The following is an 18,537-nucleotide window of genomic DNA, read 5'->3' as shown; positions in this document are numbered from 1 at the left end:
TTCATAAACATAGAGGATACAAATAAGATGCCTGAATCTTATCCAAAAAATGCAGAAATACATAGCTGAATGAAAGGATGAAGATAATTCAATCTTTTAAAACTAAATTCAGAAAATGATAGAAGGATTTAAGAGAACTCTAGCTGAAAAGAAGATGAAATTGAAAAACTCAATAACCTAGTTAATAATGCGGAATAGCACCTTTTGGTAGAAAAAGGAGTACATCAAATACTAAGACTTAAAGTACAGAAATAGAGACACTTAAGCAAAGAGTATGAAATAAATTTTCAAAAAGATCTGTGGGACACCATGAAAATGAGAAATGTTTGAAATCTAGGCCAAGATGAAAGAGAAGAATGCCAGGTAAATGGTGCAGACCAGATTATCAAAAATTTTATAGAAGAAAATTTCTTCAAATTAAGGAAAGGACACACCAAAAGAGCTGCAAGAATCAGAAACTCCAAATAGATTTTACCAGAAAAGAAACTCCCCACAGTATATTATAATTAAAACTTTGAACCTATAGAAGAACGAGAGGGTAGTTAAAGTAGCAAGAGAAAAAATACAAGTCATATATAAAGGAGTCTCTATCAGAATAACAGCTAATTTCTCAATGGAAACCTTAAAAGCCAGAAAAGTCTGGAATAGTGCACTTCAAGTTCTGAAATGCTATGGATACCGCCTCATACTACTGTAACCAGAAAAGCTGGTCATAGTTCAAAAAGAAAGAAAACTTCACATGCTATGAACAAGAAGAAAGAATTCACATCTATCAAAAAGGTGCCACAGAGAACACTGGAAGCAATACTGCAGTCTGAGTGGAGGAATAACCTTATTCAAGACTATAGAAAGAAAATAAATGAAGTTATAATTACTGAAACACATAATAGGACTAAGAGTACAAAAAGAAAAAAAAACAGCAACAAAAAATACAATTATCACATACCTTTCAATAACAGCTTGAAGTATTAATGGCCTCAACTCTCTTAATGAAAGATTTATTTTACCCGAATTAGAAACAAAACTCAATGAGTATTGCCTACAAGAAACATCATACACTCAAAGATAAGGTGCACAATGTCCTTAGTCATCAGGGAAATGCAAATCAAGACGACCCTGAGATTTCTCCTTACACCCATCAGAATGGCTAAGATCAAAAACAAAAGTGACAACACATGCTGGAGAGATGTGGAGAAAGGGGAACCTTCCTCCATTCCTGGTGGGAATATCAGAATATTTAAAGTCTACTAACTTAGAAAATCTAAAAGAAATGGGTGAATTTATAAATTCAGCAAATCCACCAAAGTTAGACCAAGAAGAGATCAATGATTTAAACAGCCATCAATTATTTAAACATCCATAACACATAAGGGGATTAAAAGAGTAATAAAAAGCTTTCTGACTGAAAGAGTCCAGACCCACATGAGTTGTCAGCACAATTCTATCAGACTTTCAAAGAAAATTTATAACCAACATTTGCTAAATTATCAAAAAATTATAAGCAGAAAGTATACTTTCAAGCTCCTTCTATGAAAGCAGTTTCACTCTAATACTAAAACCAGGTAACAACATAAATATAAAAGGAAAAGAAAAGAGAGTGACAGGCCAATATCTCTTATAAGCATAGATTAAAAAAAAACCCTATATATCATGTTTGCAAACCGAATATAGACTTACATCTAGAAGATTATCCACTCAAAACAAGTTGGCTTTATCACAGAGATTTAGGGACAGCTTAACATACAGAAGTCAATAAATGTAATAAACTATATAAATCTGTGATTCTCAACCTGTGGGTCTTGATCCACAGGTTGAGAAAAAGAAACGCCCTTAACTCCAGGCAGTGCATTTTTCCTTTGAAGAGATAATTTTCTGGCTTCTCAGAAACCAAACACTTGCTAAGTTTTCTTCTGTGAAAATAAGTTCGATTTACTAACTTGGAGAAAGGCTTCACACTCTTGAGAGGATCAGAAAAGGATCTTTTAGTATCCTTTCTCTCTCTCTCTCTCTCTCTCTCTCTCTTTTCCTTTTCTCCTTTTTATTATAATATTTTATTTTTATTAATTACAGTTTATTCCATTTGTATCCCACCTGTAGCTCTCTCCCTCTTCCCCTCCCAGTTTCACCCCTTTCCCTCTTCTCCACTCATGGCCCTTCTCCAGTTCACTGATAGGGGAGGTGCTCCCTCCCTTCCATATGACCCTAGCCTCTCAGGTCTCATCAGGAGAGGTTGCATTGTCTTTCTCTGTGGCCTGTTAAGGCTGCATCCCCCCCCCCGCCCCCCCACTGAGGGGAAGGTTATCAAAGAGCAGGCCAGTCAGTTTATGTCAGGGACAGTCCCTGTTCCTATTGCTAGAGAACCCACTTGAACATTGAGCTGCCCTGGGTTACACCAGTGCAGGGTGTAACCTGCATTAGTTTATCTCCATGAATGGTCCTTGGTTGGAGTATCAGTCTCAGAAAACACTCCTGTGTCCAGATATTTTGGTTCTGTTGCTCTCCTTGTGGAGCTCTTGTCCCCTCCACTTCTTTCTAGCTCCCCCATCTTTCATAAGATTCCCTGCACACTGCCCAAAGTTTAGCTGTGAGTCTCAGCATCTGCTTTGATAATCTGCAGGGTAGAGTCTTTCAGAGGCACCTGTCCTGTTCCCTGTTTTCTGCTCTTCTGATGTCCATCCTCTTTGCCTTTCTGAATGAGGATTGAGCATCTTAGCCAGAGTCCTCCATCTTGATTAGCTTCTTTAGGTGTACAGATTTTAGTATATTTATCTTACATCATATGTCTAATATCCACTTATAAGTGAGGAAATACCCTGTATGTCTTTCTACTTCTGGGATACCTCACTCAAGATGATCTTTTATAGGTCACATCATTTGCCTGCAAATTTCATCATTTCCTTGTTTTTAATTGCTGAGTAGTATTCCATTGTGTAAATGTACCACAGTTTCTGTATCCATTCCCCGACAGAGGGGCATCTGGGTTGTTTCCAGGTTCTGGCTATTACGAATAAAGCTGCTATGAACATGGTTGAGCAAATGTCCTTGTATATTTGAGCATCTTTTGGATATATGCCTGGGAGTGGTATAGCTGGATATTAGGATAGCATTATTTCTAATTGTCTGAGAAAGTACCAGATTGATTTCCAAAGTGGTTGTACAAGTTTACATTGCCACCAGCAATGGAGGAAGGTGTCCTTTTCTCCACATCCTCTCCAGCATGTGTTGTCACTTGAGTTTTTGATCTTAGCCATTCTCATGGGTGTAAGGTAAATTCTAAGGGTTGTTTTGATTTGTATTTCTGTGATGACTAAGGACATCAAGCATTTCTTTAGGTGTTCCTTTGCCATTTGATATTCCTCTGTTGAGAATTCTCTGTTTAGCTCTGAACCCCATTTTTTAATTGGGTTACTTCATTTTTTGTTGTTTACCTTTTTGAGTTCTTTATATATTCTGGATATTAGCCATCTGTCAGATACAGGTTTGGTGAAGATCTTTTCCCAATCTGTAAGCAGTTGTTTCATTTTGGCGACAGGGTCCTTTGCTTTACAGAAGTTTTTCACTTTCATGAGGTCCCATTTATTGATTATTGATCTTAGACTCTGTGCTGTTGATGTTCTGTGAAGGAAGTTCACTCCTTTGCCAATGAGTTCAAGGCTCTTCCCCACTGTTTCTTCTAAGCCGTTCAGTATGTCTGGTTTACATTAAGGTCTTTGATCTACTTGAACTTTAGATTTGTGCAGTGTGATAAGTATGGGTCTATTTGCATTTTTCTACAGGTAGATATCCAGTTAGACTAGCACCATTTGTTGGAGATGCTATGTTTTTTCCATTGTATGTTTTTGGCATCTTTGTCAAAAATCAGGTGTCCATTAGTATGTGGTTTTATTTCAGGGTCTTCTATTCAATTCCATTGATCCACCAGTCGGGTTCTATGCCGGTACCATGCAGTTTTTATTACTGTTGCTGTATAGTATAGCTTGAGATAAGGGATGGAGATACTTCCAGAAGATTTTTTATTGCTGAGGATTGTTTTAGCGATTCTGGGTTTCTTGTTATACCATATGAAGTTGAGAATTTTTCTTTCAAGGTCTGTAAAGAATTGTGTTGATATTTTGTTGGGAATTTCATTGAATCTGTAGATTGCTTTTGGCAGAATGGCCATTTTCACTATGTTAATCCTACTGATCCATGAGCATGGGATCTTTCCATCTTCTGATATCTTCTTCAAATTCTTTCTTCAGAGACTTGAATTTTTTTTTTTTTTCAAAACAGGTCTTTTACTTGCTCCGTTAGAGTCATACCAAGGTACTTTATGTTTTTAGTGGCTATCGTGAAGGGTGTTTTTCTTTCATTTCTTTCTCGGCCCTTTTGTCTTTGGTATACAGGAGGGCTTCTCATTTTTTTGAGTTAATTTTGTATCTAGCCACTTTGCTGAAGGTGTTTATCAGCTGAAGGAGTTCTCTGGTTGAATTTTTCAGGTTGCTCATGTATACTATCATTATCATCTGAGAACAGTGATACTTTGAACTAAAGAAGTTAAAAAGCAACAAATTAAGTAATCCAATTAAAAAATTGGGTGCAGAGATAAAGAGACAATTCTCTGTAGAGGAATATAGAATGAGAGAAACACTTAAAGAAATGCTCAACATCCTTAGTCATCAGGGAGATGCAAATCAATATGACCCTGAGATTTCACCTTACACCCATCAGAATGGCTAAGATCAAAAAACTCAAATGACAACACACACTGGAGAAGTTGTGGAAAGGGTTGGGAATGTAAACTTGTACAACCACTTTGGAAATCAGTCTGGTGCTTTCTTTTTTTTTAATTTTTTATTAATTACAGTTTATTCATTTTGTATCCCCCCATAAGCCCCTCCCTCCTCCCCTCCTGATCCCACCCTCCCTCCCCTTTCTGCATGCATGCCACTCCCCAAGTTCACTGATAGGGGAGGTTCTCCTCTCCTTTCTGATCTTAGTCTATCAGTTCTCATCAAAAGTGGCTGCATTGTTCTCTACTGTGGCCTGATAAGGCTGCTCCCCCCTCAGGGGGAAGTGAATAACGAGCAGGCCAATCAGATTATGTCAGAGGCAGTCCATCTTCCCATTACTATGTAACCCACTTGGACACTGAACTGCCATGGGCTACACCTGTGCAGGGGTTCCAGGTCATCTCCACGAAGTCCTTGGTTGGAGTATGAGTCTCTGGGAAGTTCCCTGTGTTCAAATTATCTTGTTCTGTTGCTCTCCTTGTGGAGTTCACCTCCCCTCCAGCTCTTACTATTTCCCACTTCTTACATAAAATTCCATTCACTCTGCCCATCAGTTGGCCATCAGGCTCAGCATCTGCTTTGACAGTCTATACTGCAGAAGCTTTCAGAGGCCCTCTGTGGCAGGTTCCAAGGTTGTTTCCTGTTTTCTTCTGGCTTTCAGAGGCCCTCTGTAGCAGGTTCCTAGGTTGTTTCCTATTTTCTTTTTCTTCTGATGTCCATCCTCTTTGCCTTTCAGGATGGGGATTGAACATTTTAGTTAGGGTCCTCTCTTTTGCTTAGTTTGTTTAGATGTACAGATTTTAGTGGGTTTATTCTATATTGTATGTTTATATGAGTGAGTATATACCATGCGTGTCTTTTTGCTTCTGGGACAACTCACTCAGGATGGTCCTTTCCAGGTCCCACCATTTACCTGCAAATTCCATGATTTCCTTATTTTTCATTGCTGAGTAATACTCCATTGTATAGATGTACCACAGTTTCTGCATCCATTCTTCAGTTGAGGGGCATCTGGGTTGTTTCCAGCTTCTGGCTATTACAAATAAAGCTGCTACAAACATGGTTGAGCAAATGTCTTTTTTGTGTACTTGTGCCTCTTTTGGGTATATGCCTAGGAGTGGTATGGCTGGATCTTGAGGAAGCGCTATTCCTAGTTGTTTGAGAAAGCGCCAGATTGATTTCCAGAGTGGTTGTACCAGTTTACATTCCCACCAGCAGTGGAGGAGGGTTCCTCTTTCTCCACAACCTCTCCAGCATGTGTTGTCCCTTGAGTTTTTCATCTTGACCATTCTGATGGGTGTAAGGTGAAATCTCATGGTTGTTTTGATTTGCATTTCCCTAATGGCTAATGAGGTTGAGCATTTCTTTAAGTGCTTTTCTGCCATTCGATATTCCTCTACAGAGAATTCTCTCTTTAGCTCTGTTCCCCATTTTTTAAGTGGATTACTTGGTTTGTTGCTTTTCAGCTTGTTTAGTTCTTTATATATATTGGATATGAGTCCTCTGTCAGATAAAGGGTTGGTGATGATTCTTTCCCAATCTGTAGGCAGTCGCTTTGTTTTGATGACAGTGTCCTTTGCTTTACAGAAGATTTTCAATTTCATGAGGTCCCATTTATTGATTGTTGCTCTTAGAGCCTGTGCTGTTGGTGTTCTGTTCAGGAAGTTTTCTCCTGTACCAATGAGTTCTAGGGTATTTCCCACTTTTTTTTCAAAAAAATCAGTAGCACTCCTGTATACAAAAGACAAAAGGACTGAGAAAGAAATTAGAGAAACAACACCATTCACAATAGCCACAAATGACATAAAGTACCTTGGTGTAACCCTAACCAAGGAAGTCAAAGACTTGTATGTAAAAAATTTCAAGTCTCTGAAGAAAGAATTAGAGGAAGATATGAGAAGATGGAAAGATCTCCCATGCTCATGGCTTGGCAGAATTAACATAGTAAAAATGGCCATTTTACCAAAAGCAATCTACAGATTTAATGCAATTCCCACCAAATTGCCAACACAATTCTTTACAGACCTGGAAAGAAAAATTCTCAACTTCATATGGAATAACAAGAAACCGAGAATTGCTAAAACAATCCTCTACAATAAAAGATCTTCTGGAGGTATCTCCATCCCTGATCTCAAGCTGTACTATAGAGCAACAGTTATAAAAACTGCATGGTACTGGCATAGAAACAGAATGGTGGATCAATGGAATCGAACAGAAGACCCAGAAATAAACCCACACACTTACGGACACCTGATTTTTGACAAAGATGCCAAAACCATACAATGGAAAAAAGATAGCATCTTTAACAAATGGTGCTGGTCCAACTGGATGTCTACATGTAGAAAAATGAAAATAGATCCATACTTATCACCTTGCACAAAACTGAAGTCCAAGTGGATCAAAGACCTCAACATAAAACCAGACACATTAAATCGGCTAGAAAGAAAAAAAAAAGTCTGGTGCTTTCTTAAACAATTAGGAATAGCACTTTCTCAAGATCAAGCTATACCACTCCTAGACATACATCCAAAAAGATGCTCAAGTACACAACAAGGACATTTGCTCAACCATGTTTGTAGCAACTTTATTCGTAATGGCCAGTATCTAGAAACGGCCAAGTTATCCCTCAACTGAATAATGGATACAGAACTTATGGCATATTTACACAATGGAATACTACTCAGCAATTAAAAACAAGGAAATCATGAAATCTGCAGGTAAATGGTGGGACCTATAAAATTTCATTCTGAGTGAGGTATCCCAGAAGTAGAAAGACACATATGGGATATACTCACTTATAAGTGGATACTAGACATATAACATAGGATAAACATACTAAAATCTGTACACCTAAGAAGCTAAACAATAATGAGGTCCCAGGGTAAGATGATCAACCTTTACTTAGAAAGACAAATGGGTGGACATTGGAAGTAGGAAAAAACAAGAAACAGTACAGGACCCTACCAAAAGGGCCTCTGAAAGACTCTTCCTAGCAGTGTATCAGAGCAGATACTGAGACTCATAACCAAACCTTGGGTAGAATACAGGGAATCATATGAAAGAAGGGGGGGAGGGTTAGTAAGACCTGGAGAGGACAAGAGCCAAATATATCTGGGCACAGGGGTCTTTTCTGAGACTGATTCTCCAACCAAGGACCATGCATGGATATAACCTAAAACTCCTACTCAGACGTAGCCCATGGCAGCTTAGCATCCTACTGGGTTACCCTAGTAAGGGGAACAGGGAGTATTTCTGACATGAACTCAATGGCTGGTTCTTTGACTTCACCTCCCCTCACCCCCCAGGCGAGGGAGGAGCAGCCTTGCTAGGCCACAGAGAAGGACTTTGCAGCTAGTCCTGAAGATATCAGATAAGCTAGGGTCAAATGGAAGGGGAAGAGGACCTCCCCTATCACTGGACTTAGAGAGGGGCAGTAGGAGATGAGGCAGGGAGGGTTTGATTGAGAGGGAATGAGGGAGGGGCTACAGCCCAGATTCAAAGTAAATAAACTGTAACTAATATAAAAAATAAAAATAAAGAAGCTTCTTGATGTTTATTTAAAAGTTAACTGCATTTTAATTATTGTTATTTTTGTAACAGTTCTATTAAAGAGAAACCGCTTATTTAGGGATATATTTGACTCATGCATTTCTAGGAATATTTCTAGGAATATTCTCACACATGAATAAGTGTCTTGATTCAAAGACTGAACTTTAGGAATTCAACTTATGGACAGAAAATACAGAGCAGTTCAGAAATTAATGCTAGTATTTAGCACTTAAATTACTTCCTGACTTGGAAGCCAATTTTACCCCCAACACAGTTGTTTCTATCACTTTTTCTCAGACACAACACAAAATAATTCATCTTAGCTCTCACACTGCAGGTGTTACTAGCTATCCACAGATCCTGTAAAATCACCAGCCAGGGGTGGGCTTCAGATATGGGTGGAAGTTTTATATTCTGAGTTCTGACTTAGTCAAATACAAGCTGATTAACCTTAAGCCTTCTCACATTCTGCTTTCACAAAGATAACCAAATTTGTTTTTTTTTAATACCTAAATTAGGATATATTTTTATTTGTGTTACCTTTAATTTTTATACATGCAGAACAATATATATTGAGCATATCCATACCCACTTCTTTCCTCCCTTTCTCCCTTCCTTCAGATCCTCCTCTATGCCCAACCTTCCCCCCCCATACCTCTCATATTCCACCCAACTTCATGCCATTTTACTTTAAAACATGCTAAATAAACTAATTGCTGCCCATATGCACACAGCATGTAAGGTTACCGTTCCGCTCTAGCAAGCTACTCATGGATGTCCTCTTCTTCCAAACAAAGCTGACTTTCCCTCTTGTTCTGTAACTGTTTCCTTGGAGACTGAAACATTTCATCCTGCCTGGAATATCCTTAACACAGAATATAAACAATCCAAAATAGTTAAGGAAGTCCCTGAAACTGACCAGATTCACTAAATTTCTTTCTCCAGAGAATAAACAATATAGTCTAAGAGTCACTTTCAGGTCCTCTCCTTGAATGGTCCTTGGTGGGATATAAGTCTCTGAAGGGTCCCTAGGGTCCAGTTTTTTGTTTGTTTGTTTGTTTTGTTTTTGTTTCATTTTGGCTCTGTTGTTCTCCTTTTGGAGCTCTTGTCCCCTTCAAGTTTTTCTATCTCCCCTTTCTTTCATAAAATTCCATGCATTCTGCCCAAAATTTGGCTATGAGTCTCTGTTCAGATGTAGCCCATAGACTCAGTTTCCAAGTGGGTTCCTTAGTGAGGTGAGCCCGGACTGGCTCCAGCGTGAAGTCAGTGACAGGCTCTCTGATCACCTCCCTCTGGGAGGTGAAGCCTTGCCAAGCCACAGAGAAAGACAGTGCAGCCAGTCCTGATGAGACCTGTAGGCTAGAGTCAGATAGAAGGGGAGGAAGACCTTCCCTATCAGTGGACTAGGGGAGAGGCAGAGGCAGAGAAGAAGGAGGGAGGATGGGATTTGGAGGAGACAAGGAAGGGAGTCATGGCCAGGATACAAAGTTAACAAATTGTAATATAATAATAATAATAATAATAATAATAATAATGACACACTATGAAAAAAAAAGTTGCTCTCAGATGAAGCATGGTGCAAAAAAGACTGAATCAAGACCAAGTGCCTGGAAGACAACCAAGCTGCCTGGTAGAATAGACTGAGTCATTTGAAAAGGACTGTGTTCAGCATGTGTTGCCTGTGGCCTGAGCAATGTGCTCTAGGTTCCCATCTTTTGGGAGCTTTTACGAATGCTTTTTTTTGGGGGGTGGGGGGTGCTTTTGAAATGCAACTGCCTTTAAGTCAATTCTGAATCTATAAGTAACCCCTCACCCATATTCTTGTAATTATCTTTGGTTCACCAAGGTGGAATTTGGTGGTATCATACTTTGGTCTTTTGTAACTTCCTTACCTGGGGTGAGAAGATATGTGTTGTTTATCCTTGGAAAAAGCCTGTCACAAATACTCCCTCAGTAGCCATCATCTGCTGATAGCTTCTCGCATAGGAATGGGGCATTGTCAGACTCTCCCAACTCTACGTGGAAGTCTTGTGCTGGTTACCACAACTCCTGTCACACCATATGTGTAAAAGCGGTTTACTTGTTGGAGCCAGCCCAGCATTTTTTTTTTTCATATTCCCACCATCACCCGGCTCTTACATGCTTTCTTCATCCTCTTTCATGATTAGATTTGCAGTGCAGAAGGTGATTTGTATGTCACATCTATGGTTGAGCAGTCATAGCACTTATTTTCAGGATTTGAGCAGTTATTACATTAAGTGCTATCCTCTGTAACAAGAAGCTTCTCTGACCAAGGTTGAGAGCAGCATAGATAGTGGTTATAAGTACACATTTAGAAGGGATTTTGACAACTAAATCACTTAGGAAAACAACAATAGTTTTTCCCCCAAGGACCTATGGCTTCCTAACCATGGGCTTTGATCATGTTGATAATACAAAGAATGAATTCCCTTCTCAGGAATAGGCTTCAAAATCAATGAAGAGAGACTTGGTTATCCTATTAAATAGTCTTTTTTTAATTTTGTCTTTTATATTAATCAGAGGTTATTTATTTTGTATCCCAGCCGTAGCCCCCTCCTTCATTCCCTCCCAATCCACCCTCCCTCCTTCATCTTCTCCCATGCCCCTTTCCAAGTTCACTGATAGGGGAGGACCTCCTCCCCTTCCATCTAACCCTAGCTTATCAGTCCTCTTCTGTGGCCTATTGAGGCTGCTCCTCCCTCAGGAGGGAGGGACAGGAAGGTCAAAGAGCTCGCCACTGACTTCATTTCAGAAATAGTCCCTGTTCCCCTTACTAGAGAACCCATGTGGATACTGAGCTACCATGGGCTATACCCAGGCAGGGGTTCTAGTTTATATCCATACATGGTCCTTGGTTGGATAAACAGTCTCATGAAAGACCCCTGTGCCTTGATATATTTGGTCCTTGTGGAGCTCCTGTCCTCTCCAGGTCTTACTAACTCCCCCTTCTTTCATATGATTTCTTGCACTCTGCCAAAGGTTTGGTTATGAGTCTTAATATCTGCTTTGATACACTGCTAGGTAGAGTCTTTCAGAGGTCCTCTGTGGTAGGCTCCTGTCCTTTTACTTGTTTTCTCCTACATCAATATCCATCCCATCTGTCTTTCTAAGTGAGGATTGATCATCTTACCCCAAGTCCTCTTTCTTGTTTAACTTCTTTAGGTGTACAGATTTCAGTACATTTATCCTATCTTATAGGTCTAATAAGTGAGCATATACCATGTGTGTCTTTCTGCTTTTGGGATTCCTCACTCAGGATGATCGTTTCTAGTTCCCACCATTTGCCTGCAAATTTCATGATTTCCTCATTTTTAATTGCTGAGTAGTATCAATATACGGAAATCCATCAATGTCATCCACCATATGAACAAACTGAAGGAGAAAAACCACATGATCGTCTCTTTAGATGCTGAAAAAGCATTTGACAAATCCAACACCCATTCATGTTTAAAGTCTTGGAGAGATCATGGGTACAGGGCACATACCTAAACATAGTAAAGGCAATATTCAGCAAGCCTATAGCCAACATCAAACTCAATGGAGAGAAACTTAAATCAATCCCACTGAAATCAGGAACAAGGCAAGGCTGCCCATTGTCTCCATATCTCTTCAACATAGTACTTGAAGTCCTTGCTAGAGCAATAAGACAACTAAAGGAGATCAAGGGGATACAAATCGGAAAGGAAGAAGTCAAAGTATCACTGTTTTCAGATGATATGGTAAGATATATGAGCGACCCCAAAAAATCAACCGGAGAACTCCTTTAGCTTATAAACACCTTCAGCAAGTGGCTGGATACAAAATCAACTCAAAAAAAAAAAAAAAAAAAAAACAGAAGCTTTCCTGTATACCAAAGACAAAAGGACAGAGAAATTAGGGAAACAACACCTTTCACAAAAGCCACTAATAGCATAAAGTACCTTGGGGTGACTCTAACCAAGCAAGTGAAAGACCTGTTTGAAAAAAAAAACTTCAAATCTCTGAAGAAAGAAATTGAAGAAGACATCAGAAAATGGAAAGATCTCCTGTGCTCATGGATTGGTAGGATTAACATAATGAAAATGGCCATTCTGCCAAAAGCAATTTACAGATTCAATACAATTCCCATCAAAACACCAACACAATTATTTACAGACCTTGAAAGAAAAATTCTCAACTTCATATGGAAAAACAAAAAACCCAGAATTTCCAAAATGATCCTGTACAACAACAGATCATCTGGAGGTCTCTCCATCCCCAATCCCAAGCTGTACTACAGAGCAATAGTTACAAATACTATATGATATTGGCATAGAAACAGAAAGGAGGATCAATGGAACCAAATAGAAAACCCAGAAATAAACTCACACAACTATGAATACTTGAATTTTGACAAAGAAGCCAAAACCATTCAATGGAAAAATGACAGAATCTTCAACAAATGGTGCTGGTCCAACTGGATGTTAAATAGTCTTGCAATTATCATACCAAAGGGCATGTAGCTCAGATTGTAGTATGTAAAGTCCAGTGTTGTGTAAAATCATTTACATATTTCTCTTTACCAGCAACCTGAAAACACATTCTAATATGGTGATAGCAGTTCTCTTCCTCGTCTGTTCAAGGTTATTTTCTTTTTCGCCCATAGTATGCAGTCTTCAGTAACAAAGTATTACAATCCAATTATGATTGGCAACCAGAGAAATGGGAATACCCCATCTTGTCTTGGTTTGGGGGGCCTCTCTAACCAATTATTTCTAGGGAGGTCACCTATACCTGTCACTGTGATTTTCTTTTAATAACCTATGTCTTCTGAGAGCTGTGCTATCCACATGGGATATCCCTGTTCAAATTCTTTTTTGTTAATATATTTTTCTTTTTTATTATTTTTACATCAATTATTTTTATTAATTACAGTTTATTCACTTTGTATCCCCCTATACTTACTTCCCTCTTCCCCTCCCAATCCCACTCTCCCTATTCCCCACCCTTGCCCCTCTCCCAGTTCACTGAAAAGGGAGGTCCTCTTCTTGTTCCCTCTGATCCTAGTCTATCAGGTCTCATCAGGAGTGGCTGCATTGTCTTCTTCTGTAGCCTGCCTGGTAAGGCTGCTCCGCCATCAGAGGGAGGTGATCAAAGAGCAGGCCAATCAGTTCATGTCAGAGACAGTCCCTGTCCCCATTACTATGGAGGCCACTTGGACACTGAACTGCCATAGGCTACCTCCGTGCAGGGGTTCCAGGCCATTTCCATGATTGGTCCTTGGCTGGCTCTTTCAGAAAAGAGCCCTGTCTCCAGACTTTTTGGATCTGTTGCTGTCCTTGTGGAGTTCCTGTCTTCTCCAGGTCTCCCACTTATTTACAATATTCCCTGCAGTCTGCTCAAAGTTTGGCTATGAGTCTCAGCATCTGCCTTTATATCCTGCAGGGTAGTCTTTCAAAGACCTTCTGTGGTAGGCTCCTGTCCTGTTCCCTGTTTTCTTCCTCCTCCTATATCCATCCTCTTTACCTTTCTGAATAGGGATTGAGAATCTTAGCCAGACTCCTCTTTCCTGACAAGCTTCTTTAGGTGTACAGATTTTAGTATGTTTATCCTATATTACAGGTCTAGTGTCCACTTATACCCTTTGTGTCTTCCTGCTTCTGGGATACCTCACTCAGGATGATCTTTTCCAGTTCCCACCATTTGCCTGAAAATTTCATGATTTCCTTGTTTTTAATTGCTGAGTAGTATTCCATTGTGTAAATATGCCACAAGTTCTGTATCTTTTCCTCAGTTGAGGGAGAACTTAGTCTTTTCCATATACTGACCACTACAAATAAAGCTGCTACAAACATGGATGAGCAAATGTCCTTGTTGTGTACTTGAGCATCTTTGGATATATGCCTAGGAGTGGTATAGCTGGATCTTGAGGAAGTGCTACTCCTAATTGTTTGAGAAAGCAAACAATTCCAAAGTGGTTGTACAAGTTTACATTCCCACCAGCAATGGAGGGGGGTTCCCCTTTCTCCACAACTTCTCCAGCATGTGTTGTCACTTGCATTTTTTATATTGGCCATTCTGATGGGTGTAATGTGAAATATCAGGGTTGTTTTGATTTGCATTTACCTGATGACTAAGGATGTTGAGCATTTCTTTAAGTGTTTCTCTGCCATGTGATAGTCCTCTATTGAGAATTCTCTGTTTAGCTCTGTACCCCATTTTTTTAATTGAATTACTTGATTTTTTGCTGAGGAATTTGATAGAAGACCCAGAAATAAACCCACACACTTAAGGACACTTGGTTTTGACAAAGATGCCAAAACCATACAATGGAAAAAAGATAGCATCTCCAACAAATGGTACTTATCTAACTGGATGTCTACATGTAGAAAAATGCAAATAGATCCATATTTATCATCCTGCACAAAACTAAAGTCCAAGTGGATCAAAGCACTCAACATAAAACCAGACACACTAAACTTCTTAGAAAAAAAAGTGGGGAAGAGCCTTGAACTCATTGGCACAGGAGTCAACTTCCTGAACAGAACACCAACAGCACAGGTTCTAAGAGCAACAATCAATAAATGGGACCTCATGAAACTGGAAAGCTTTTGTAAAGCAAAGGACACTGTCATCAGAAGAAAACAACTGCCTACAGATTGGGAAAGGATCTTCACCAACTCTATCTGACAGTGGGCTAATATCCAGTATATATAAAGAACTCAAGAAGTTAAACAGCCATCCTTTTTTTTTCTTTCTCTCTCTCCCTCTTTCTCGCTCTTTTTTTAAGCATTAAGTAGCTTACAAACTAGTTTGGCTTCATATGGCTTCTTTACACATTCTCAATTTTGGCTAGCCTCAACCCTTCATTTGTCCTGCCCTGTATTCTCATTTGCACTCAAACCTTTAGGTCCCAGGATCTCTGCACCATTAATATTTAATATTCTCTGCACCATTAATATCACGTATATTCTACTCTCTCTATTTAGTATATTTTTTATTTGCTATAGAATCATAGGTTCCTATGCAGCTTATTCAGACAAACTTTTTGTTAACCCACTTCTCCTGCACCTTCATTTTCTATTTTCTTAATGGCCCACATGTATCTATCCTTCTGCCCATAGCATTCACTGTCTCTACTTTGACCTCATCTCTAATATTTAATTTACCCTCTGTAAATGTATGTCCTCACTCACTGGTCCTTTTCTAATTTCCTGAAATTCATATGTGTTCAAGGTTCAAGATACCAAATGCCTTTCTTCATAGACATATGTAAAAAAAAAATATTTGATGGCCATAGAAACAATCCTGGGAATGGGAGAATACTGTGGAAGGTATCACCATGGAAAACAGCATTGAACTGGCACAGAAATATTTCCATACATAAATGTAATAGAACCATATAGAGGACCTATATGTAAATCCACACAATTATACCTAATTGATAATTGACAAAGATGTCAGAAATATACATGAGAGAACAGACAGTATCTGCAACAAATGGTAGAAAGAGAAAATTTTCCTCAGTAACACTACATTTAAATTGTTCAGTAGCTGCATTTGGACTTTTGCTATTCAGATGAAAAAAAATGTAGCTTTCTAGAACATTTTGACTACAAAATATTCTATTGAATTGAACTTTTCAGCTCTATTTTGTCATATACTTCTCAAGCTTTTCCTCCAAACTATTTGTCACAAAGGTACTCAGTTGTGATAATGTCCCCTGTCATTGATACAGGGCATGGAAATTTGTAGGTTTCATTCAATATCATAGAAAGAAACATTACTTGTTTCTTTTTTTTACACAATACATATTACTTAATGAAGATTAATTAATTTACATCAGCTCCCATGTGTTTATTAGGATATAAAAAAAGGATAAAAATTCTGAAAAGCTCCGTACTTTCTTCGTTTTATATAGTTTGGAATTTTGCTGTTCTATTCTTTTCTTCACCCCCTTTTTTTTCCTTTGGGCCTCCTTCCCTTCCCCTATTTTCTGTCCACTATATGAAACACATTGTCAAGTGACATCATTGATTAAAATCATCTCAAATAGAGACATTAAGAACAGTAAGAGAGGAAGTTAGTTTTGAAGCTAAGAGAACCTTCCATGTTTTAGTGATTATTTCATCGTTCTCTTCAGAGCAATTTATGGGCATACACATGTCTCTAAATTCCAGCTATTTCTACAACTGCACAAAACATGGTCTTCCCTCAATAACATTAATAAAAGTCCACAAATTCACACTATGAGATTCCCCCAGAGAAAGCCACATGGGGTAAAGACACATACATATTTCTATCTTTAGATGAAAAAAGAAATTATAAAGTGAAAAACAGCCAAAACAACAGTCTTAATTTTTGTTCTTTATGGTTTTATTGACTTGATTACATCATTTACTCTCTACTGACTTATGATATTTTCATTTTTAATCTAGATGTGGCATTCCTTTTGTTTTTTGATTGTACTGGAAACTAAGAGAGGAGATATTTGAACTCTTTAGAAATCTAGCACGAGAGAGGACCTGGGTCATGGCTGGCTCAAAATAGGTGTCAGTAGCTCTTTGTAAGGGCAATTCCAGGAAAAATAAGGAGACATTTTCAGCATCTTCCTACTTTCTGTATTCTTCATGATTCACAGTGTGAACAAACGTACTGTTCTTTATTTCATCCTGTACTCACAGCCTTACACCATGTAAATACAATGCAGCATTGACATCAGAATCACACTGAAGATAATACACCTTTCTTCCTTCTTTCCTCCCATGTGTCTTTTACAAGTATTACTACTTGCCATGTGTTATGTGGGCTTTACTCTTCCCTCTTTCCTCCGACATTGATGTAACTGCTTCCAGTCTCTCTTGTCCCATCAGCATTATTCTAAGCACAGTTTTACTGAAACCTTGAGGTTAGGAGAAATGGATTTTGTTCATCTGTTGGTATAATGTTCTTTGGAAATGTATACCTTACCCTTGTTCATTCAAATGCTGATTTCTCCCCCCCCACACACACACACACACTCTCTGGTATCCATCCGGATATTGCATTGTGATACTTACTCTGAGCATCCTGTCTCAACTGTGTAAACAGGCCAAAATAAAACAACTAGCCACAATGCTGTGCAAAGGGAGGAGCCAGAGGACTGGAAAGAGGGAAGAAGCCAGAGGTTAGGAAATGAGTAGGAGGAGAAGGGGCGAGAGGAGAGCTAGGAGAGCAGAGCTGGAGGAGAGGTCTAGGAACAATGATGTGGAGAGATGGACTGGACCTAATATATCACTAAAAGCAAGTATAATGTAGGGTAATCTAAATGTTAGGAAACTATGAGGGCTTGAGGAGGGAGTAACTATTGCCCAGCATTGTGTTCTAGGTTAACTAAATAAACCCAGTCTTTGTGTGGTGATTTGGGTATATAGCTGTTTAGGATTAACAGCAGCATTATTAAAAGATAATTATTAATAAATATTAATTACCATATATAACATTCATCCCAGGAATCTAGTATAAAGCCCTTTTCAAAAAGTGGAAGCTGCTGCAAACCTCCTGGTCAATTTTCACCTGTAAGCCTGTTACACCTATCCCTTTCTGGGCTACTATTTTGATCAAGATGATGTCACCCTGGCGGGTGAGGGCCACTTTCCCAAAAATCAGCCAGGGAGAAGAATCAAGAAGGCAGAACAACCAAGGGAGTTGTGCACTCTTCTGAGATCTGCAAGAACCATCTCAAGATGAGTGGCCTTCCCAGGAGGCCATGGAAGCTGCCTTGTCCCTGGAGAATAGCCAGGCCCTCTTGGATCTTCATTCCCTGGGGTCTTTCTGCCTCTGTGACTTCTTGGAGAACCACATCCTGGATGAGGAGGGGAAGCTCATCAAAAAGATGGACAACCACCTGACTAACTTCAGTAGTCTACTTGGCCACAGCCAACACTAACTGGCTTGCTCCAGCCATCTCTGGGTGAGTATCTCTTCTACAGACTCATTCTCAAGTGTAACTAGGAGGCCTTCTCACCTACCTATGATCTCCTTCCTTTGCTCTGCACCAGCCAGCCTCAAGGCTTCCACTTGAATGAATCTCTCCAGCCACTAGATAGCTTTGTAACCACCCTGAAGCCCCTCCCAAGTCTTGAACAAAATAAAACAATGCTTTTGAAATAGGGAAACCCAAAGTGAAAGGAAAGGATGGGGAAATACCTGTGTTGGAGAGTGCATGAAACAAAGAAAAAAAAAGAAAACAGAATGA

General features: G+C 39.1%; 1 pseudogene; it reads left to right on the top strand.

Moving 5' to 3' along the window:
- LOC129690822 (ferritin light chain 1-like) overlaps window positions 1–18,293 on the top strand; it is a 178,627-nt pseudogene extending 160,334 nt beyond the window's left edge.
- The last annotated feature ends 244 nt before the right edge of the window (window positions 18,294–18,537 follow it).

The sequence above is a fragment of the Psammomys obesus genome, unplaced genomic scaffold (assembly GCF_907164565.1).
Source record: "Psammomys obesus unplaced genomic scaffold, mPsaObe1.curated_primary_1811, whole genome shotgun sequence".
Taxonomy (NCBI): domain Eukaryota; kingdom Metazoa; phylum Chordata; class Mammalia; order Rodentia; family Muridae; genus Psammomys; species Psammomys obesus.
This window is presented reverse-complemented; position numbering and strand designations above follow the sequence as displayed.